This window comes from Pristiophorus japonicus, unplaced genomic scaffold (assembly GCF_044704955.1).
Source record: "Pristiophorus japonicus isolate sPriJap1 unplaced genomic scaffold, sPriJap1.hap1 HAP1_SCAFFOLD_45, whole genome shotgun sequence".
Taxonomy (NCBI): Eukaryota; Metazoa; Chordata; class Chondrichthyes; family Pristiophoridae; genus Pristiophorus; species Pristiophorus japonicus.
In genome coordinates this window covers 833,974-855,434 of record NW_027254352.1, presented here as the reverse complement: position 1 = coordinate 855,434, position 21,461 = coordinate 833,974, and the positions used below count along the sequence as shown (strand labels likewise).

The following is a 21,461-nucleotide window of genomic DNA, read 5'->3' as shown; positions in this document are numbered from 1 at the left end:
TGAGTAGTAACATTTACAATCAAATCTTCATAACGAAACAAATCCACACGGAATCCCAAGGGATGGCAATTATTTGGAATAACAGCCATTGCTTCTTTGCCGACGGTGTGCAGAGCACAACTTTCTGTTTATACGTGTTTCTTGCTTTGCTGATAACCGCTGAACTGGAGACCTGTTCCCGTCAATGGTTATAAGCAGAACAGACATTTAGAACGGTTCTGTCGCCCGGAGATGGGCAAAAGGCTGCAGTTCAGGACAAAAGCACCAAATGAAATGTTCACACGGTACCGAGAGTGAAAATTCCCGGAAAACCAGTGTCTCCTCTTAAAATGAAGGGAGCGCAACATCACTCGATATTACTGAAATCCGGGATTGAACCACAGACCTTTAGATCTTTAGTTATTGCTCTCCCAACTGAGCTATTTCGGCCGAGAGTGAAAATTCCGTGAAAAAGGAGAGAATGAAATGGATTTCAGTGGAAGCCTAGCCGCACTTAACGCTGTGATTGCGCGGACATGTCTTTGGTGTTCTCCACAAAAACTGCCATTTGCTGCGAACAGATTTCCCTGGCGCGAATGTGATGAGAATTTCGAAACAGCAAGGAGGAAAGACTGGGTTGGTCTGCTTGCTGGCACAGACATTTTCAGCAGTTTCCCTGGTGGTCTAGTGGTTAGGATTCGGCGCTTTCACCGCCGCGGCCCGGGTTCGATTCCCGGTCAGGGAACATTGTATTTGCGGTGCTTCGAAATGCAATGCTGTTCCTGAACGAACTTGCAGCTCACCTCACTGTTGTTGCCCCTACCCTCAGCAGCGTGTCGTGATACAACAGACACTTCTGTTTTAAAATCTGCACTAAATGACAAGATCTCGCTCAACAAGTGGAACTCCAATTGCTGATAGACAACGTAAATTTTGCCAATCATGGCTATCTTTAGTCTTCCAGGTACCTATTTGTGCCACAGCACTCGGGCTTATCATCAATCAATGCATTGTCACTGTGGAAATATTCAGCATTTTAAACTTCGCAACGTGTGCAAGACTGGAATCAGGGAATGCCTGGACCATGGGCACTGATAACTTATCCTTGAGCATTCATTTGGCCTGGGCCCCTTCTATATTGAACATTGGCTCACTGCATATCAATGTTTAGCGTTCTCAGGCGATTTCCAAGATCTGAATTTCCCGGCAGAGAATTCATGGAGTTTTTGATCTAACCGAAATTCACCATCACTAACGTTGATTCGCGACTCTTATCTCTCTTCATCATATCACTGCTAAGGACTGAACCTGCTTTAATTTCAATTTGGCTCGGGGTCAGTGCGGCTCAATAGGACTTCGGCCCGTCTCCCTTTCACAACCCATCAGTGCCGAGAACAGAAGAGGGAATTTTGCTGACATGTTATGTTCTGAAACAGTTATAAACTCTCCAGTATATTTCACTGTGTCTTCAGCACTGTGAGATCTAGCCTGGTGTGCAATCTTTGTGTCTTTATGAACACTTCAGCAGAATATTAAATGAACATATGGAACTACAATTGCTGATTGACACTGTATGGTTTGCCAACATTTAAGTGCAGTGTGAGAACAATCAAAATGATCATTATTCTTCCATGTACGTTCATGCGCGGCATCATCCTAACAAACCGAGCTGATCACAGCCCGGCGATTAGTCAATTCATTGCCAGTGCGGAAAAATGCAATTTTCAACTTAGCAACGTGCCCAATACCGGAAACAGAGAGTGCCTGGATCGTGGGCAATGATAAGTTAACATGAGCATAAAGATTTTCAATATCATTATACATTACATGAACACATCCGGAGCTCATTGCCCCGAAATGAGGACTGAGTGTGCGGGGCAATTCCTTCCGGGGTTTAAGTTTTCTTTCAAAAAGGTGTGAGAAAGTTTTGCTTCGTTTTCTGTCGGGCCGAAATAGCTCAGTTGGGAGAGCGTTAGACTGAAGATCTAAAGGTCCCTGGTTCAATCCCGGGTTTCGGCAATATCTGGTGATTTTGCGTTTCCTTCATTTTAAGGGGAGAAGCTGGTTTAATATCGAGACAGTGCTTGAGGGATGGGCTGTTCAGTGGTTGCGTGATACTAATTTTCGACATGATTTTTTTTTAGATTCAGCGCTCTTTTTCTGTTACTTTCTATTTATACTCTGCCCAGTTTTGTATATGAAGAGTGAGCAATGTTTTAGCGATGCGATGTGTTCAATTCTTATGCAGTAACTCGATCACCCAGTGTGTGCCGGATACAAAATCATCTCAGGCTGGGCTTTCACGCAGCCCTGGGGCATTTTGTTGCCGGTTAAATCGGTCGTTTAGGGCGTGGTATTAATAAAGCCAAGAGCGCGGGCCCGATCCCCATATGGGCCATCCCAATTTTTCATAATTTTTATTCGGTGAGTAGTAACATTTACAATCAAATCTTCATAACGAAACAAATCCACACGGAATCCCAAGGGATGGCAATTATTTGGAATAACAGCCATTGCTTCTTTGCCGACGGTGTGCAGAGCACAACTTTCTGTTTATACGTGTTTCTTGCTTTGCTGATAACCGCTGAACTGGAGACCTGTTCCCGTCAATGGTTATAAGCAGAACAGACATTTAGAACGGTTCTGTCGCCCGGAGATGGGCAAAAGGCTGCAGTTCAGGACAAAAGCACCAAATGAAATGTTCACACGGTACCGAGAGTGAAAATTCCCGGAAAACCAGTGTCTCCTCTTAAAATGAAGGGAGCGCAACATCACTCGATATTACTGAAATCCGGGATTGAACCACAGACCTTTAGATCTTTAGTTATTGCTCTCCCAACTGAGCTATTTCGGCCGAGAGTGAAAATTCCGTGAAAAAGGAGAGAATGAAATGGATTTCAGTGGAAGCCTAGCCGCACTTAACGCTGTGATTGCGCGGACATGTCTTTGGTGTTCTCCACAAAAACTGCCATTTGCTGCGAACAGATTTCCCTGGCGCGAATGTGATGAGAATTTCGAAACAGCAAGGAGGAAAGACTGGGTTGGTCTGCTTGCTGGCACAGACATTTTCAGCAGTTTCCCTGGTGGTCTAGTGGTTAGGATTCGGCGCTTTCACCGCCGCGGCCCGGGTTCGATTCCCGGTCAGGGAACATTGTATTTGCGGTGCTTCGAAATGCAATGCTGTTCCTGAACGAACTTGCAGCTCACCTCACTGTTGTTGCCCCTACCCTCAGCATCGTGTCGTGATACAACAGACACTTCTGTTTTAAAATCTGCACTAAATGACAAGATCTCGCTCAACAAGTGGAACTCCAATTGCTGATAGACAACGTAAATTTTGCCAATCATGGCTATCTTTAGTCTTCCAGGTACCTATTTGTGCCACAGCACTCGGGCTTATCATCAATCAATGCATTGTCACTGTGGAAATATTCAGCATTTTAAACTTCGCAACGTGTGCAAGACTGGAATCAGGGAATGCCTGGACCATGGGCACTGATAACTTATCCTTGAGCATTCATTTGGCCTGGGCCCCTTCTATATTGAACATTGGCTCACTGCATATCAATGTTTAGCGTTCTCAGGCGATTTCCAAGATCTGAATTTCCCGGCAGAGAATTCATGGAGTTTTTGATCTAACCGAAATTCACCATCACTAACGTTGATTCGCGACTCTTATCTCTCTTCATCATATCACTGCTAAGGACTGAACCTGCTTTAATTTCAATTTGGCTCGGGGTCAGTGCGGCTCAATAGGACTTCGGCCCGTCTCCCTTTCACAACCCATCAGTGCCGAGAACAGAAGAGGGAATTTTGCTGACATGTTATGTTCTGAAACAGTTATAAACTCTCCAGTATATTTCACTGTGTCTTCAGCACTGTGAGATCTAGCCTGGTGTGCAATCTTTGTGTCTTTATGAACACTTCAGCAGAATATTAAATGAACATATGGAACTACAATTGCTGATTGACACTGTATGGTTTGCCAACATTTAAGTGCAGTGTGAGAACAATCAAAATGATCATTATTCTTCCATGTACGTTCATGCGCGGCATCATCCTAACAAACCGAGCTGATCACAGCCCGGCGATTAGTCAATTCATTGCCAGTGCGGAAAAATGCAATTTTCAACTTAGCAACGTGCCCAATACCGGAATCAGAGAGTGCCTGGATCGTGGGCAATGATAAGTTAACATGAGCATAAAGATTTTCAATATCATTATACATTACATGAACACATCCGGAGCTCATTGCCCCGAAATGAGGACTGAGTGTGCGGGGCAATTCCTTCCGGGGTTTAAGTTTTCTTTCAAAAAGGTGTGAGAAAGTTTTGCTTCGTTTTCTGTCGGGCCGAAATAGCTCAGTTGGGAGAGCGTTAGACTGAAGATCTAAAGGTCCCTGGTTCAATCCCGGGTTTCGGCAATATCTGGTGATTTTGCGTTTCCTTCATTTTAAGGGGAGAAGCTGGTTTAATATCGAGACAGTGCTTGAGGGATGGGCTGTTCAGTGGTTGCGTGATACTAATTTTCGACATGATTTTTTTTTAGATTCAGCGCTCTTTTTCTGTTACTTTCTATTTATACTCTGCTCAGTTTTGTATATGAAGAGTGAGCAATGTTTTAGCGATGCGATGTGTTCAATTCTTATGCAGTAACTCGATCACCCAGTGTGTGCCGGATACAAAATCATCTCAGGCTGGGCTTTCACGCAGCCCTGGGGCATTTTGTTGCCGGTTAAATCGGTCGTTTAGGGCGTGGTATTAATAAAGCCAAGAGCGCGGGCCCGATCCCCATATGGGCCATCCCAATTTTTCATAATTTTTATTCGGTGAGTAGTAACATTTACAATCAAATCTTCATAACGAAACAAATCCACACGGAATCCCAAGGGATGGCAATTATTTGGAATAACAGCCATTGCTTCTTTGCCGACGGTGTGCAGAGCACAACTTTCTGTTTATACGTGTTTCTTGCTTTGCTGATAACCGCTGAACTGGAGACCTGTTCCCGTCAATGGTTATAAGCAGAACAGACATTTAGAACGGTTCTGTCGCCCGGAGATGGGCAAAAGGCTGCAGTTCAGGACAAAAGCACCAAATGAAATGTTCACACGGTACCGAGAGTGAAAATTCCCGGAAAACCAGTGTCTCCTCTTAAAATGAAGGGAGCGCAACATCACTCGATATTACTGAAATCCGGGATTGAACCACAGACCTTTAGATCTTTAGTTATTGCTCTCCCAACTGAGCTATTTCGGCCGAGAGTGAAAATTCCGTGAAAAAGGAGAGAATGAAATGGATTTCAGTGGAAGCCTAGCCGCACTTAACGCTGTGATTGCGCGGACATGTCTTTGGTGTTCTCCACAAAAACTGCCATTTGCTGCGAACAGATTTCCCTGGCGCGAATGTGATGAGAATTTCGAAACAGCAAGGAGGAAAGACTGGGTTGGTCTGCTTGCTGGCACAGACATTTTCAGCAGTTTCCCTGGTGGTCTAGTGGTTAGGATTCGGCGCTTTCACCACCGCGGCCCGGGTTCGATTCCCGGTCAGGGAACATTGTATTTGCGGTGCTTCGAAATGCAATGCTGTTCCTGAACGAACTTGCAGCTCACCTCACTGTTGTTGCCCCTACCCTCAGCAGCGTGTCGTGATACAACAGACACTTCTGTTTTAAAATCTGCACTAAATGACAAGATCTCGCTCAACAAGTGGAACTCCAATTGCTGATAGACAACGTAAATTTTGCCAATCATGGCTATCTTTAGTCTTCCATGTACCTATTTGTGCCACAGCACTCGGGCTTATCATCAATCAATGCATTGTCACTGTGGAAATATTCAGCATTTTAAACTTCGCAACGTGTGCAAGACTGGAATCAGGGAATGCCTGGACCATGGGCACTGATAACTTATCCTTGAGCATTCATTTGGCCTGGGCCCCTTCTATATTGATCATTGGCTCACTGCATATCAATGTTTAGCGTTCTCAGGCGATTTCCAAGATCTGAATTTCCCGGCAGAGAATTCATGGAGTTTTTGATCTAACCGAAATTCACCATCACTAACGTTGATTCGCGACTCTTATCTCTCTTCATCATATCACTGCTAAGGACTGAACCTGCTTTAATTTCAATTTGGCTCGGGGTCAGTGCGGCTCAATAGGACTTCGGCCCGTCTCCCTTTCACAACCCATCAGTGCCGAGAACAGAAGAGGGAATTTTGCTGACATGTTATGTTCTGAAACAGTTATAAACTCTCCAGTATATTTCACTGTGTCTTCAGCACTGTGAGATCTAGCCTGGTGTGCAATCTTTGTGTCTTTATGAACACTTCAGCAGAATATTAAATGAACATATGGAACTACAATTGCTGATTGACACTGTATGGTTTGCCAACATTTAAGTGCAGTGTGAGAACAATCAAAATGATCATTATTCTTCCATGTACGTTCATGCGCGGCATCATCCTAACAAACCGAGCTGATCACAGCCCGGCGATTAGTCAATTCATTGCCAGTGCGGAAAAATGCAATTTTCAACTTAGCAACGTGCCCAATACCGGAATCAGAGAGTGCCTGGATCGTGGGCAATGATAAGTTAACATGAGCATAAAGATTTTCAATATCATTATACATTACATGAACACATCCGGAGCTCATTGCCCCGAAATGAGGACTGAGTGTGCGGGGCAATTCCTTCCGGGGTTTAAGTTTTCTTTCAAAAAGGTGTGAGAAAGTTTTGCTTCGTTTTCTGTCGGGCCGAAATAGCTCAGTTGGGAGAGCGTTAGACTGAAGATCTAAAAGTCCCTGGTTCAATCCCGGGTTTCGGCAATATCTGGTGATTTTGCGTTTCCTTCATTTTAAGGGGAGAAGCTGGTTTAATATCGAGACAGTGCTTGAGGGATGGGCTGTTCAGTGGTTGCATGATACTAATTTTCGACATGATTTTTTTTTAGATTCAGCGCTCTTTTTCTGTTACTTTCTATTTATACTCTGCCCAGTTTTGTATATGAAGAGTGAGCAATGTTTTAGCGATGCGATGTGTTCAATTCTTATGCAGTAACTCGATCACCCAGTGTGTGCCGGATACAAAATCATCTCAGGCTGGGCTTTCACGCAGCCCTGGGGCATTTTGTTGCCGGTTAAATCGGTCGTTTAGGGCGTGGTATTAATAAAGCCAAGAGCGCGGGCCCGATCCCCATATGGGCCATCACAATTTTTCATAATTTGTATTCGGTGAGTAGTAACATTTACAATCAAATCTTCATAACGAAACAAATCCACACGGAATCCCAAGGGATGGCAATTATTTGGAATAACAGCCATTGCTTCTTTGCCGACGGTGTGCAGAGCACAACTTTCTGTTTATACGTGTTTCTTGCTTTGCTGATAACCGCTGAACTGGAGACCTGTTCCCGTCAATGGTTATAAGCAGAACAGACATTTAGAACGGTTCTGTCGCCCGGAGATGGGCAAAAGGCTGCAGTTCAGGACAAAAGCACCAAATGAAATGTTCACACGGTACCGAGAGTGAAAATTCCCGGAAAACCAGTGTCTCCTCTTAAAATGAAGGGAGCGCAACATCACTCGATATTACTGAAATCCGGGATTGAACCACAGACCTTTAGATCTTTAGTTATTGCTCTCCCAACTGAGCTATTTCGGCCGAGAGTGAAAATTCCGTGAAAAAGGAGAGAATGAAATGGATTTCAGTGGAAGCCTAGCCGCACTTAACGCTGTGATTGCGCGGACATGTCTTTGGTGTTCTCCACAAAAACTGCCATTTGCTGCGAACAGATTTCCCTGGCGCGAATGTGATGAGAATTTCGAAACAGCAAGGAGGAAAGACTGGGTTGGTCTGCTTGCTGGCACAGACATTTTCAGCAGCTTCCCTGGTGGTCTAGTGGTTAGATTCGGTGCTTTCACCGCCGCGGCCCGGGTTCGATTCCCGGTCAGGGAACATTGTATTTGCGGTGCTTCGAAATGCAATGCTGTTCCTGAACGAACTTGCAGCTCACCTCACTGTTGTTGCCCCTACCCTCAGCAGCGTGTCGTGATACAACAGACACTTCTGTTTTAAAATCTGCACTAAATGACAAGATCTCGCTCAACAAGTGGAACTCCAATTGCTGATAGACAACGTAAATTTTGCCAATCATGGCTATCTTTAGTCTTCCAGGTACCTATTTGTGCCACAGCACTCGGGCTTATCATCAATCAATGCATTGTCACTGTGGAAATATTCAGCATTTTAAACTTCGCAACGTGTGCAAGACTGGAATCAGGGAATGCCTGGACCATGGGCACTGATAACTTATCCTTGAGCATTCATTTGGCCTGGGCCCCTTCTATATTGAACATTGGCTCACTGCATATCAATGTTTAGCGTTCTCAGGCGATTTCCAAGATCTGAATTTCCCGGCAGAGAATTCATGGAGTTTTTGATCTAACCGAAATTCACCATCACTAACGTTGATTCGCGACTCTTATCTCTCTTCATCATATCACTGCTAAGGACTGAACCTGCTTTAATTTCAATTTGGCTCGGGGTCAGTGCGGCTCAATAGGACTTCGGCCCGTCTCCCTTTCACAACCCATCAGTGCCGAGAACAGAAGAGGGAATTTTGCTGACATGTTATGTTCTGAAACAGTTATAAACTCTCCAGTATATTTCACTGTGTCTTCAGCACTGTGAGATCTAGCCTGGTGTGCAATCTTTGTGTCTTTATGAACACTTCAGCAGAATATTAAATGAACATATGGAACTACAATTGCTGATTGACACTGTATGGTTTGCCAACATTTAAGTGCAGTGTGAGAACAATCAAAATGATCATTATTCTTCCATGTACGTTCATGCGCGGCATCATCCTAACAAACCGAGCTGATCACAGCCCGGCGATTAGTCAATTCATTGCCAGTGCGGAAAAATGCAATTTTCAACTTAGCAACGTGCCCAATACCGGAATCAGAGAGTGCCTGGATCGTGGGCAATGATAAGTTAACATGAGCATAAAGATTTTCAATATCATTATACATTACATGAACACATCCGGAGCTCATTGCCCCGAAATGAGGACTGAGTGTGCGGGGCAATTCCTTCCGGGGTTTAAGTTTTCTTTCAAAAAGGTGTGAGAAAGTTTTGCTTCGTTTTCTGTCGGGCCGAAATAGCTCAGTTGGGAGAGCGTTAGACTGAAGATCTAAAGGTCCCTGGTTCAATCCTGGGTTTCGGCAATATCTGGTGATTTTGCGTTTCCTTCATTTTAAGGGGAGAAGCTGGTTTAATATCGAGACAGTGCTTGAGGGATGGGCTGTTCAGTGGTTGCGTGATACTAATTTTCGACATGATTTTTTTTTAGATTCAGCGCTCTTTTTCTGTTACTTTCTATTTATACTCTGCCCAGTTTTGTATATGAAGAGTGAGCAATGTTTTAGCGATGCGATGTGTTCAATTCTTATGCAGTAACTCGATCACCCAGTGTGTGCCGGATACAAAATCATCTCAGGCTGGGCTTTCACGCAGCCCTGGGGCATTTTGTTGCCGGTTAAATCGGTCGTTTAGGGCGTGGTATTAATAAAGCCAAGAGCGCGGGCCCGATCCCCATATGGGCCATCCCAATTTTTCATAATTTTTATTCGGTGAGTAGTAACATTTACAATCAAATCTTCATAACGAAACAAATCCACACGGAATCCCAAGGGATGGCAATTATTTGGAATAACAGCCATTGCTTCTTTGCCGACGGTGTGCAGAGCACAACTTTCTGTTTATACGTGTTTCTTGCTTTGCTGATAACCGCTGAACTGGAGACCTGTTCCCGTCAATGGTTATAAGCAGAACAGACATTTAGAACGGTTCTGTCGCCCGGAGATGGGCAAAAGGCTGCAGTTCAGGACAAAAGCACCAAATGAAATGTTCACACGGTACCGAGAGTGAAAATTCCCGGAAAACCAGTGTCTCCTCTTAAAATGAAGGGAGCGCAACATCACTCGATATTACTGAAATCCGGGATTGAACCACAGACCTTTAGATCTTTAGTTATTGCTCTCCCAACTGAGCTATTTCGGCCGAGAGTGAAAATTCCGTGAAAAAGGAGAGAATGAAATGGATTTCAGTGGAAGCCTAGCCGCACTTAACGCTGTGATTGCGCGGACATGTCTTTGGTGTTCTCCACAAAAACTGCCATTTGCTGCGAACAGATTTCCCTGGCGCGAATGTGATGATAATTTCGAAACAGCAAGGAGGAAAGACTGGGTTGGTCTGCTTGCTGGCACAGACATTTTCAGCAGTTTCCCTGGTGGTCTAGTGGTTAGGATTCGGCGCTTTCACCGCCGCGGCCCGGGTTCGATTCCCGGTCAGGGAACATTGTATTTGCGGTGCTTCGAAATGCAATGCTGTTCCTGAACGAACTTGCAGCTCACCTCACTGTTGTTGCCCCTACCCTCAGCAGCGTGTCGTGATACAACAGACACTTCTGTTTTAAAATCTGCACTAAATGACAAGATCTCGCTCAACAAGTGGAACTCCAATTGCTGATAGACAACGTAAATTTTGCCAATCATGGCTATCTTTAGTCTTCCAGGTACCTATTTGTGCCACAGCACTCGGGCTTATCATCAATCAATGCATTGTCACTGTGGAAATATTCAGCATTTTAAACTTCGCAACGTGTGCAAGACTGGAATCAGGGAATGCCTGGACCATGGGCACTGATAACTTATCCTTGAGCATTCATTTGGCCTGGGCCCCTTCTATATTGAACATTGGCTCACTGCATATCAATGTTTAGCGTTCTCAGGCGATTTCCAAGATCTGAATTTCCCGGCAGAGAATTCATGGAGTTTTTGATCTAACCGAAATTCACCATCACTAACGTTGATTCGCGACTCTTATCTCTCTTCATCATATCACTGCTAAGGACTGAACCTGCTTTAATTTCAATTTGGCTCGGGGTCAGTGCGGCTCAATAGGACTTCGGCCCGTCTCCCTTTCACAACCCATCAGTGCCGAGAACAGAAGAGGGAATTTTGCTGACATGTTATGTTCTGAAACAGTTATAAACTCTCCAGTATATTTCACTGTGTCTTCAGCACTGTGAGATCTAGCCTGGTGTGCAATCTTTGTGTCTTTATGAACACTTCAGCAGAATATTAAATGAACATATGGAACTACAATTGCTGATTGACACTGTATGGTTTGCCAACATTTAAGTGCAGTGTGAGAACAATCAAAATGATCATTATTCTTCCATGTACGTTCATGCGCGGCATCATCCTAACAAACCGAGCTGATCACAGCCCGGCGATTAGTCAATTCATTGCCAGTGCGGAAAAATGCAATTTTCAACTTAGCAACGTGCCCAATACCGGAATCAGAGAGTGCCTGGATCGTGGGCAATGATAAGTTAACATGAGCATAAAGATTTTCAATATCATTATACATTACATGAACACATCCGGAGCTCATTGCCCCGAAATGAGGACTGAGTGTGCGGGGCAATTCCTTCCGGGGTTTAAGTTTTCTTTCAAAAAGGTGTGAGAAAGTTTTGCTTCGTTTTCTGTCGGGCCGAAATAGCTCAGTTGGGAGAGCGTTAGACTGAAGATCTAAAGGTCCCTGGTTCAATCCCGGGTTTCGGCAATATCTGGTGATTTTGCGTTTCCTTCATTTTAAGGGGAGAAGCTGGTTTAATATCGAGACAGTGCTTGAGGGATGGGCTGTTCAGTGGTTGCGTGATACTAATTTTCGACATGATTTTTTTTTAGATTCAGCGCTCTTTTTCTGTTACTTTCTATTTATACTCTGCCCAGTTTTGTATATGAAGAGTGAGCAATGTTTTAGCGATGCGATGTGTTCAATTCTTATGCAGTAACTCGATCACCCAGTGTGTGCCGGATACAAAATCATCTCAGGCTGGGCTTTCACGCAGCCCTGGGGCATTTTGTTGCCGGTTAAATCGGTCGTTTAGGGCGTGGTATTAATAAAGCCAAGAGCGCGGGCCCGATCCCCATATGGGCCATCCCAATTTTTCATAATTTTTATTCGGTGAGTAGTAACATTTACAATCAAATCTTCATAACGAAACAAATCCACACGGAATCCCAAGGGATGGCAATTATTTGGAATAACAGCCATTGCTTCTTTGCCGACGGTGTGCAGAGCACAACTTTCTGTTTATACGTGTTTCTTGCTTTGCTGATAACCGCTGAACTGGAGACCTGTTCCCGTCAATGGTTATAAGCAGAACAGACATTTAGAACGGTTCTGTCGCCCGGAGATGGGCAAAAGGCTGCAGTTCAGGACAAAAGCACCAAATGAAATGTTCACACGGTACCGAGAGTGAAAATTCCCGGAAAACCAGTGTCTCCTCTTAAAATGAAGGGAGCGCAACATCACTCGATATTACTGAAATCCGGGATTGAACCACAGACCTTTAGATCTTTAGTTATTGCTCTCCCAACTGAGCTATTTCGGCCGAGAGTGAAAATTCCGTGAAAAAGGAGAGAATGAAATGGATTTCAGTGGAAGCCTAGCCGCACTTAACGCTGTGATTGCGCGGACATGTCTTTGGTGTTCTCCACAAAAACTGCCATTTGCTGCGAACAGATTTCCCTGGCGCGAATGTGATGAGAATTTCGAAACAGCAAGGAGGAAAGACTGGGTTGGTCTGCTTGCTGGCACAGACATTTTCAGCAGCTTCCCTGGTGGTCTAGTGGTTAGATTCGGTGCTTTCACCGCCGCGGCCCGGGTTCGATTCCCGGTCAGGGAACATTGTATTTGCGGTGCTTCGAAATGCAATGCTGTTCCTGAACGAACTTGCAGCTCACCTCACTGTTGTTGCCCCTACCCTCAGCAGCGTGTCGTGATACAACAGACACTTCTGTTTTAAAATCTGCACTAAATGACAAGATCTCGCTCAACAAGTGGAACTCCAATTGCTGATAGACAACGTAAATTTTGCCAATCATGGCTATCTTTAGTCTTCCAGGTACCTATTTGTGCCACAGCACTCGGGCTTATCATCAATCAATGCATTGTCACTGTGGAAATATTCAGCATTTTAAACTTCGCAACGTGTGCAAGACTGGAATCAGGGAATGCCTGGACCATGGGCACTGATAACTTATCCTTGAGCATTCATTTGGCCTGGGCCCCTTCTATATTGAACATTGGCTCACTGCATATCAATGTTTAGCGTTCTCAGGCGATTTCCAAGATCTGAATTTCCCGGCAGAGAATTCATGGAGTTTTTGATCTAACCGAAATTCACCATCACTAACGTTGATTCGCGACTCTTATCTCTCTTCATCATATCACTGCTAAGGACTGAACCTGCTTTAATTTCAATTTGGCTCGGGGTCAGTGCGGCTCAATAGGACTTCGGCCCGTCTCCCTTTCACAACCCATCAGTGCCGAGAACAGAAGAGGGAATTTTGCTGACATGTTATGTTCTGAAACAGTTATAAACTCTCCAGTATATTTCACTGTGTCTTCAGCACTGTGAGATCTAGCCTGGTGTGCAATCTTTGTGTCTTTATGAACACTTCAGCAGAATATTAAATGAACATATGGAACTACAATTGCTGATTGACACTGTATGGTTTGCCAACATTTAAGTGCAGTGTGAGAACAATCAAAATGATCATTATTCTTCCATGTACGTTCATGCGCGGCATCATCCTAACAAACCGAGCTGATCACAGCCCGGCGATTAGTCAATTCATTGCCAGTGCGGAAAAATGCAATTTTCAACTTAGCAACGTGCCCAATACCGGAATCAGAGAGTGCCTGGATCGTGGGCAATGATAAGTTAACATGAGCATAAAGATTTTCAATATCATTATACATTACATGAACACATCCGGAGCTCATTGCCCCGAAATGAGGACTGAGTGTGCGGGGCAATTCCTTCCGGGGTTTAAGTTTTCTTTCAAAAAGGTGTGAGAAAGTTTTGCTTCGTTTTCTGTCGGGCCGAAATAGCTCAGTTGGGAGAGCGTTAGACTGAAGATCTAAAGGTCCCTGGTTCAATCCCGGGTTTCGGCAATATCTGGTGATTTTGCGTTTCCTTCATTTTAAGGGGAGAAGCTGGTTTAATATCGAGACAGTGCTTGAGGGATGGGCTGTTCAGTGGTTGCGTGATACTAATTTTCGACATGATTTTTTTTTAGATTCAGCGCTCTTTTTCTGTTACTTTCTATTTATACTCTGCCCAGTTTTGTATATGAAGAGTGAGCAATGTTTTAGCGATGCGATGTGTTCAATTCTTATGCAGTAACTCGATCACCCAGTGTGTGCCGGATACAAAATCATCTCAGGCTGGGCTTTCACGCAGCCCTGTGGCATTTTGTTGCCGGTTAAATCGGTCGTTTAGGGCGTGGTATTAATAAAGCCAAGAGCGCGGGCCCGATCCCCATATGGGCCATCCCAATTTTTCATAATTTTTATTCGGTGAGTAGTAACATTTACAATCAAATCTTCATAACGAAACAAATCCACACGGAATCCCAAGGGATGGCAATTATTTGGAATAACAGCCATTGCTTCTTTGCCGACGGTGTGCAGAGCACAACTTTCTGTTTATACGTGTTTCTTGCTTTGCTGATAACCGCTGAACTGGAGACCTGTTCCCGTCAATGGTTATAAGCAGAACAGACATTTAGAACGGTTCTGTCGCCCGGAGATGGGCAAAAGGCTGCAGTTCAGGACAAAAGCACCAAATTAAATGTTCACACGGTACCGAGAGTGAAAATTCCCGGAAAACCAGTGTCTCCTCTTAAAATGAAGGGAGCGCAACATCACTCGATATTACTGAAATCCGGGATTGAACCACAGACCTTTAGATCTTTAGTTATTGCTCTCCCAACTGAGCTATTTCGGCCGAGAGTGAAAATTCCGTGAAAAAGGAGAGAATGAAATGGATTTCAGTGGAAGCCTAGCCGCACTTAACGCTGTGATTGCGCGGACATGTCTTTGGTGTTCTCCACAAAAACTGCCATTTGCTGCGAACAGATTTCCCTGGCGCGAATGTGATGAGAATTTCGAAACAGCAAGGAGGAAAGACTGGGTTGGTCTGCTTGCTGGCACAGACATTTTCAGCAGTTTCCCTGGTGGTCTAGTGGTTAGGATTCGGCGCTTTCACCGCCGCGGCCCGGGTTCGATTCCCGGTCAGGGAACATTGTATTTGCGGTGCTTCGAAATGCAATGCTGTTCCTGAACGAACTTGCAGCTCACCTCACTGTTGTTGCCCCTACCCTCAGCAGCGTGTCGTGATACAACAAACACTTCTGTTTTAAAATCTGCACTAAATGACAAGATCTCGCTCAACAAGTGGAACTCCAATTGCTGATAGACAACGTAAATTTTGCCAATCATGGCTATCTTTAGTCTTCCAGGTACCTATTTGTGCCACAGCACTCGGGCTTATCATCAATCAATGCATTGTCACTGTGGAAATATTCAGCATTTTAAACTTCGCAACGTGTGCAAGACTGGAATCAGGGAATGCCTGGACCATGGGCACTGATAACTTATCCTTGAGCATTCATTTGGCCTGGGCCCCTTCTATATTGAACATTGGCTCACTGCATATCAATGTTTAGCGTTCTCAGGCGATTTCCAAGATCTGAATTTCCCGGCAGAGAATTCATGGAGTTTTTGATCTAACCGAAATTCACCATCACTAACGTTGATTCGCGACTCTTATCTCTCTTCATCATATCACTGCTAAGGACTGAACCTGCTTTAATTTCAATTTGGCTCGGGGTCAGTGCGGCTCAATAGGACTTCGGCCCGTCTCCCTTTCACAACCCATCAGTGCCGAGAACAGAAGAGGGAATTTTGCTGACATGTTATGTTCTGAAACAGTTATAAACTCTCCAGTATATTTCACTGTGTCTTCAGCACTGTGAGATCTAGCCTGGTGTGCAATCTTTGTGTCTTTATGAACACTTCAGCAGAATATTAAATGAACATATGGAACTACAATTGCTGATTGACACTGTATGGTTTGCCAACATTTAAGTGCAGTGTGAGAACAATCAAAATGATCATTATTCTTCCATGTACGTTCATGCGCGGCATCATCCTAACAAACCGAGCTGATCACAGCCCGGCGATTAGTCAATTCATTGCCAGTGCGGAAAAATGCAATTTTCAACTTAGCAACGTGCCCAATACCGGAATCAGAGAGTGCCTGGATCGTGGGCAATGATAAGTTAACATGAGCATAAAGATTTTCAATATCATTATACATTACATGAACACATCCGGAGCTCATTGCCCCGAAATGAGGACTGAGTGTGCGGGGCAATTCCTTCCGGGGTTTAAGTTTTCTTTCAAAAAGGTGTGAGAAAGTTTTGCTTCGTTTTCTGTCGGGCCGAAATAGCTCAGTTGGGAGAGCGTTAGACTGAAGATCTAAAGGTCCCTGGTTCAATCCCGGGTTTCGGCAATATCTGGTGATTTTGCGTTTCCTTCATTTTAAGGGGAGAAGCTGGTTTAATATCGAGACAGTGCTTGAGGGATGGGCTGTTCAGTGGTTGCGTGATACTAATTTTCGACATGATTTTTTTTTAGATTCAGCGCTCTTTTTCTGTTACTTTCTATTTATACTCTGCCCAGTTTTGTATATGAAGAGTGAGCAATGTTTTAGCGATGCGATGTGTTCAATTCTTATGCAGTAACTCGATCACCCAGTGTGTGCCGGATACAAAATCATCTCAGGCTGGGCTTTCACGCAGCCCTGGGGCATTTTGTTGCCGGTTAAATCGGTCGTTTAGGGCGTGGTATTAATAAAGCCAAGAGCGCGGGCCCGATCCCCATATGGGCCATCCCAATTTTTCATAATTTTTATTCGGTGAGTAGTAACATTTACAATCAAATCTTCATAACGAAACAAATCCACACGGAATCCCAAGGGATGGCAATTATTTGGAATAACAGCCATTGCTTCTTTGCCGACGGTGTGCAGAGCACAACTTTCTGTTTATACGTGTTTCTTGCTTTGCTGATAACCGCTGAACTGGAGACCTGTTCCCGTCAATGGTTATAAGCAGAACAGACATTTAGAACGGTTCTGTCGCCCGGAGATGGGCAAAAGGCTGCAGTTCAGGACAAAAGCACCAAATGAAATGTTCACACGGTACCGAGAGTGAAAATTCCCGGAAAACCAGTGTCTCCTCTTAAAATGAAGGGAGCGCAACATCACTCGATATTACTGAAATCCGGGATTGAACCACAGACCTTTAGATCTTTAGTTATTGCTCTCCCAACTGAGCTATTTCGGCCGAGAGTGAAAATTCCGTGAAAAAGGAGAGAATGAAATGGATTTCAGTGGAAGCCTAGCCGCACTTAACGCTGTGATTGCGCGGACATGTCTTTGGTGTTCTCCACAAAAACTGCCATTTGCTGCGAACAGATTTCCCTGGCGCGAATGTGATGAGAATTTCGAAACAGCAAGGAGGAAAGACTGGGTTGGTCTGCTTGCTGGCACAGACATTTTCAGCAGTTTCCCTGGTGGTCTAGTGGTTAGGATTCGGCGCTTTCACCGCCGCGGCCCGGGTTCGATTCCCGGTCAGGGAACATTGTATTTGCGGTGCTTCGAAATGCAATGCTGTTCCTGAACGAACTTGCAGCTCACCTCACTGTTGTTGCCCCTACCCTCAGCAGCGTGTCGTGATACAACAGACACTTCTGTTTTAAAATCTGCACTAAATGACAAGATCTCGCTCAACAAGTGGAACTCCAATTGCTGATAGACAACGTAAATTTTGCCAATCATGGCTATCTTTAGTCTTCCAGGTACCTATTTGTGCCACAGCACTCGGGCTTATCATCAATCAATGCATTGTCACTGTGGAAATATTCAGCATTTTAAACTTCGCAACGTGTGCAAGACTGGAATCAGGGAATGCCTGGACCATGGGCACTGATAACTTATCCTTGAGCATTCATTTGGCCTGGGCCCCTTCTATATTGAACATTGGCTCACTGCATATCAATGTTTAGCGTTCTCAGGCGATTTCCAAGATCTGAATTTCCCGGCAGAGAATTCATGGAGTTTTTGATCTAACCGAAATTCACCATCACTAACGTTGATTCGCGACTCTTATCTCTCTTCATCATATCACTGCTAAGGACTGAACCTGCTTTAATTTCAATTTGGCTCGGGGTCAGTGCGGCTCAATAGGACTTCGGCCCGTCTCCCTTTCACAACCCATCAGTGCCGAGAACAGAAGAGGGAATTTTGCTGACATGTTATGTTCTGAAACAGTTATAAACTCTCCAGTATATTTCACTGTGTCTTCAGCACTGTGAGATCTAGCCTGGTGTGCAATCTTTGTGTCTTTATGAACACTTCAGCAGAATATTAAATGAACATATGGAACTACAATTGCTGATTGACACTGTACGGTTTGCCAACATTTAAGTGCAGTGTGAGAACAATCAAAATGATCATTATTCTTCCATGTACGTTCATGCGCGGCATCATCCTAACAAACCGAGCTGATCACAGCCCGGCGATTAGTCAATTCATTGCCAGTGCGGAAAAATGCAATTTTCAACTTAGCAACGTGCCCAATACCGGAATCAGAGAGTGCCTGGATCGTGGGCAATGATAAGTTAACATGAGCATAAAGATTTTCAATATCATTACACATTACATGAACACATCCGGAGCTCATTGCCCCGAAATGAGGACTGAGTGTGCGGGGCAATTCCTTCCGGGGTTTAAGTTTTCTTTCAAAAAGGTGTGAGAAAGTTTTGCTTCGTTTTCTGTCGGGCCGAAATAGCTCAGTTGGGAGAGCGTTAGACTGAAGATCTAAAGGTCCCTGGTTCAATCCCGGGTTTCGGCAATATCTGGTGATTTTGCGTTTCCTTCATTTTAAGGGGAGAAGCTGGTTTAATATCGAGACAGTGCTTGAGGGATGGGCTGTTCAGTGGTTGCGTGATACTAATTTTCGACATGATTTTTTTTTAGATTCAGCGCTCTTTTTCTGTTACTTTCTATTTATACTCTGCCCAGTTTTGTATATGAAGAGTGAGCAATGTTTTAGCGATGCGATGTGTTCAATTCTTATGCAGTAACTCGATCACCCAGTGTGTGCCGGATACAAAATCATCTCAGGCTGGGCTTTCACGCAGCCCTGGGGCATTTTGTTGCCGGTTAAATCGGTCGTTTAGGGCGTGGTATTAATAAAGCCAAGAGCGCGGGCCCGATCCCCATATGGGCCATCCCAATTTTTCATAATTTTTATTCGGTGAGTAGTAACATTTACAATCAAATCTTCATAACGAAACAAATCCACACGGAATCCCAAGGGATGGCAATTATTTGGAATAACAGCCATTGCTTCTTTGCCGACGGTGTGCAGAGCACAACTTTCTGTTTATACGTGTTTCTTGCTTTGCTGATAACCGCTGAACTGGAGACCTGTTCCCGTCAATGGTTATAAGCAGAACAGACATTTAGAACGGTTCTGTCGCCCGGAGATGGGCAAAAGGCTGCAGTTCAGGACAAAAGCACCAAATGAAATGTTCACACGGTACCGAGAGTGAAAATTCCCGGAAAACCAGTGTCTCCTCTTAAAATGAAGGGAGCGCAACATCACTCGATATTACTGAAATCCGGGATTGAACCACAGACCTTTAGATCTTTAGTTATTGCTCTCCCAACTGAGCTATTTCGGCCGAGAGTGAAAATTCCGTGAAAAAGGAGAGAATGAAATGGATTTCAGTGGAAGCCTAGCCGCACTTAACGCTGTGATTGCGCGGACATGTCTTTGGTGTTCTCCACAAAAACTGCCATTTGCTGCGAACAGATTTCCCTGGCGCGAATGTGATGATAATTTCGAAACAGCAAGGAGGAAAGACTGGGTTGGTCTGCTTGCTGGCACAGACATTTTCAGCAGTTTCCCTGGTGGTCTAGTGGTTAGGATTCGGCGCTTTCACCGCCGCGGCCCGGGTTCGATTCCCGGTCAGGGAACATTGTATTTGCGGTGCTTCGAAATGCAATGCTGTTCCTGAACGAACTTGCAGCTCACCTCACTGTTGTTGCCCCTACCCTCAGCAGCGTGTCGTGATACAACAGACACTTCTGTTTTAAAATCTGCACTAAATGACAAGATCTCGCTCAACAAGTGGAACTCCAATTGCTGATAGACAACGTAAATTTTGCCAATCATGGCTATCTTTAGTCTTCCAGGTACCTATTTGTGCCACAGCACTCGGGCTTATCATCAATCAATGCATTGTCACTGTGGAAATATTCAGCATTTTAAACTTCGCAACGTGTGCAAGACTGGAATCAGGGAATGCCTGGACCATGGGCACTGATAACTTATCCTTGAGCATTCATTTGGCCTGGGCCCCTTCTATATTGAACATTGGCTCACTGCATATCAATGTTTAGCGTTCTCAGGCGATTTCCAAGATCTGAATTTCCCGGGAGAGAATTCATGGAGTTTTTGATCTAACCGAAATTCACCATCACTAACGTTGATTCGCGACTCTTATCTCTCTTCATCATATCACTGCTAAGGACTGAACCTGCTTTAATTTCAATTTGGCTCGGGGTCAGTGCGGCTCAATAGGACTTCGGCCCGTCTCCCTTTCACAACCCATCAGTGCCGAGAACAGAAGAGGGAATTTTGCTGACATGTTATGTTCTGAAACAGTTATAAACTCTCCAGTATATTTCACTGTGTCTTCAGCACTGTGAGATCTAGCCTGGTGTGCAATCTTTGTGTCTTTATGAACACTTCAGCAGAATATTAAATGAACATATGGAACTACAATTGCTGATTGACACTGTATGGTTTGCCAACATTTAAGTGCAGTGTGAGAACAATCAAAATGATCATTATTCTTCCATGTACGTTCATGCGCGGCATCATCCTAACAAACCGAGCTGATCACAGCCCGGCGATTAGTCAATTCATTGCCAGTGCGGAAAAATGCAATTTTCAACTTAGCAACGTGCCCAATACCGGAATCAGAGAGTGCCTGGATCGTGGGCAATGATAAGTTAACATGAGCATAAAGATTTTCAATATCATTATACATTACATGAACACATCCGGAGCTCATTGCCCCGAAATGAGGACTGAGTGTGCGGGGCAATTCCTTCCGGGGTTTAAGTTTTCTTTCAAAAAGGTGTGAGAAAGTTTTGCTTCGTTTTCTGTCGGGCCGAAATAGCTCAGTTGGGAGAGCGTTAGACTGAAGATCTAAAGGTCCCTGGTTCAATCCCGGGTTTCGGCAATATCTGGTGATTTTGCGTTTCCTTCATTTTAAGGGGAGAAGCTGGTTTAATATCGAGACAGTGCTTGAGGGATGGGCTGTTCAGTGGTTGCGTGATACTAATTTTCGACATGATTTTTTTTTAGATTCAGCGCTCTTTTTCTGTTACTTTCTATTTATACTCTGCCCAGTTTTGTATATGAAGAGTGAGCAATGTTTTAGCGATGCGATGTGTTCAATTCTTATGCAGTAAC

The 21,461-nt window shown here is 44.4% G+C and overlaps 18 non-coding genes and 1 pseudogene across 18 annotated transcripts; 18 read left to right on the top strand and 1 right to left on the bottom strand.

The window, feature by feature from the left end:
* The window catches only part of LOC139251826 (zinc finger protein 271-like), a 315,853-nt pseudogene that overhangs the window by 80,677 nt on the left and 213,715 nt on the right, over window positions 1-21,461 (bottom strand).
* Window positions 653-724, top strand: trnae-uuc (transfer RNA glutamic acid (anticodon UUC)). Its single transcript has one exon. It is a non-coding gene; the product is annotated as a tRNA-Glu (tRNA).
* trnaf-gaa (transfer RNA phenylalanine (anticodon GAA)) lies at window positions 1,926-1,998 on the top strand. The gene has a single exon. It is a non-coding gene; the product is annotated as a tRNA-Phe (tRNA).
* Window positions 3,057-3,128, top strand: trnae-uuc (transfer RNA glutamic acid (anticodon UUC)). The gene has a single exon. It is a non-coding gene; the product is annotated as a tRNA-Glu (tRNA).
* Window positions 4,330-4,402, top strand: trnaf-gaa (transfer RNA phenylalanine (anticodon GAA)). Its single transcript has one exon. It is a non-coding gene; the product is annotated as a tRNA-Phe (tRNA).
* On the top strand, window positions 5,461-5,532 carry trnae-uuc (transfer RNA glutamic acid (anticodon UUC)). The gene has a single exon. It is a non-coding gene; the product is annotated as a tRNA-Glu (tRNA).
* On the top strand, window positions 6,734-6,806 carry trnaf-gaa (transfer RNA phenylalanine (anticodon GAA)). Its single transcript has one exon. It is a non-coding gene; the product is annotated as a tRNA-Phe (tRNA).
* Window positions 7,865-7,935, top strand: trnae-uuc (transfer RNA glutamic acid (anticodon UUC)). The gene has a single exon. It is a non-coding gene; the product is annotated as a tRNA-Glu (tRNA).
* trnaf-gaa (transfer RNA phenylalanine (anticodon GAA)) lies at window positions 9,137-9,209 on the top strand. Its single transcript has one exon. It is a non-coding gene; the product is annotated as a tRNA-Phe (tRNA).
* Window positions 10,268-10,339, top strand: trnae-uuc (transfer RNA glutamic acid (anticodon UUC)). Its single transcript has one exon. It is a non-coding gene; the product is annotated as a tRNA-Glu (tRNA).
* trnaf-gaa (transfer RNA phenylalanine (anticodon GAA)) lies at window positions 11,541-11,613 on the top strand. The gene has a single exon. It is a non-coding gene; the product is annotated as a tRNA-Phe (tRNA).
* trnae-uuc (transfer RNA glutamic acid (anticodon UUC)) lies at window positions 12,672-12,742 on the top strand. The gene has a single exon. It is a non-coding gene; the product is annotated as a tRNA-Glu (tRNA).
* trnaf-gaa (transfer RNA phenylalanine (anticodon GAA)) lies at window positions 13,944-14,016 on the top strand. Its single transcript has one exon. It is a non-coding gene; the product is annotated as a tRNA-Phe (tRNA).
* trnae-uuc (transfer RNA glutamic acid (anticodon UUC)) lies at window positions 15,075-15,146 on the top strand. Its single transcript has one exon. It is a non-coding gene; the product is annotated as a tRNA-Glu (tRNA).
* On the top strand, window positions 16,348-16,420 carry trnaf-gaa (transfer RNA phenylalanine (anticodon GAA)). Its single transcript has one exon. It is a non-coding gene; the product is annotated as a tRNA-Phe (tRNA).
* trnae-uuc (transfer RNA glutamic acid (anticodon UUC)) lies at window positions 17,479-17,550 on the top strand. The gene has a single exon. It is a non-coding gene; the product is annotated as a tRNA-Glu (tRNA).
* On the top strand, window positions 18,752-18,824 carry trnaf-gaa (transfer RNA phenylalanine (anticodon GAA)). Its single transcript has one exon. It is a non-coding gene; the product is annotated as a tRNA-Phe (tRNA).
* Window positions 19,883-19,954, top strand: trnae-uuc (transfer RNA glutamic acid (anticodon UUC)). The gene has a single exon. It is a non-coding gene; the product is annotated as a tRNA-Glu (tRNA).
* trnaf-gaa (transfer RNA phenylalanine (anticodon GAA)) lies at window positions 21,156-21,228 on the top strand. The gene has a single exon. It is a non-coding gene; the product is annotated as a tRNA-Phe (tRNA).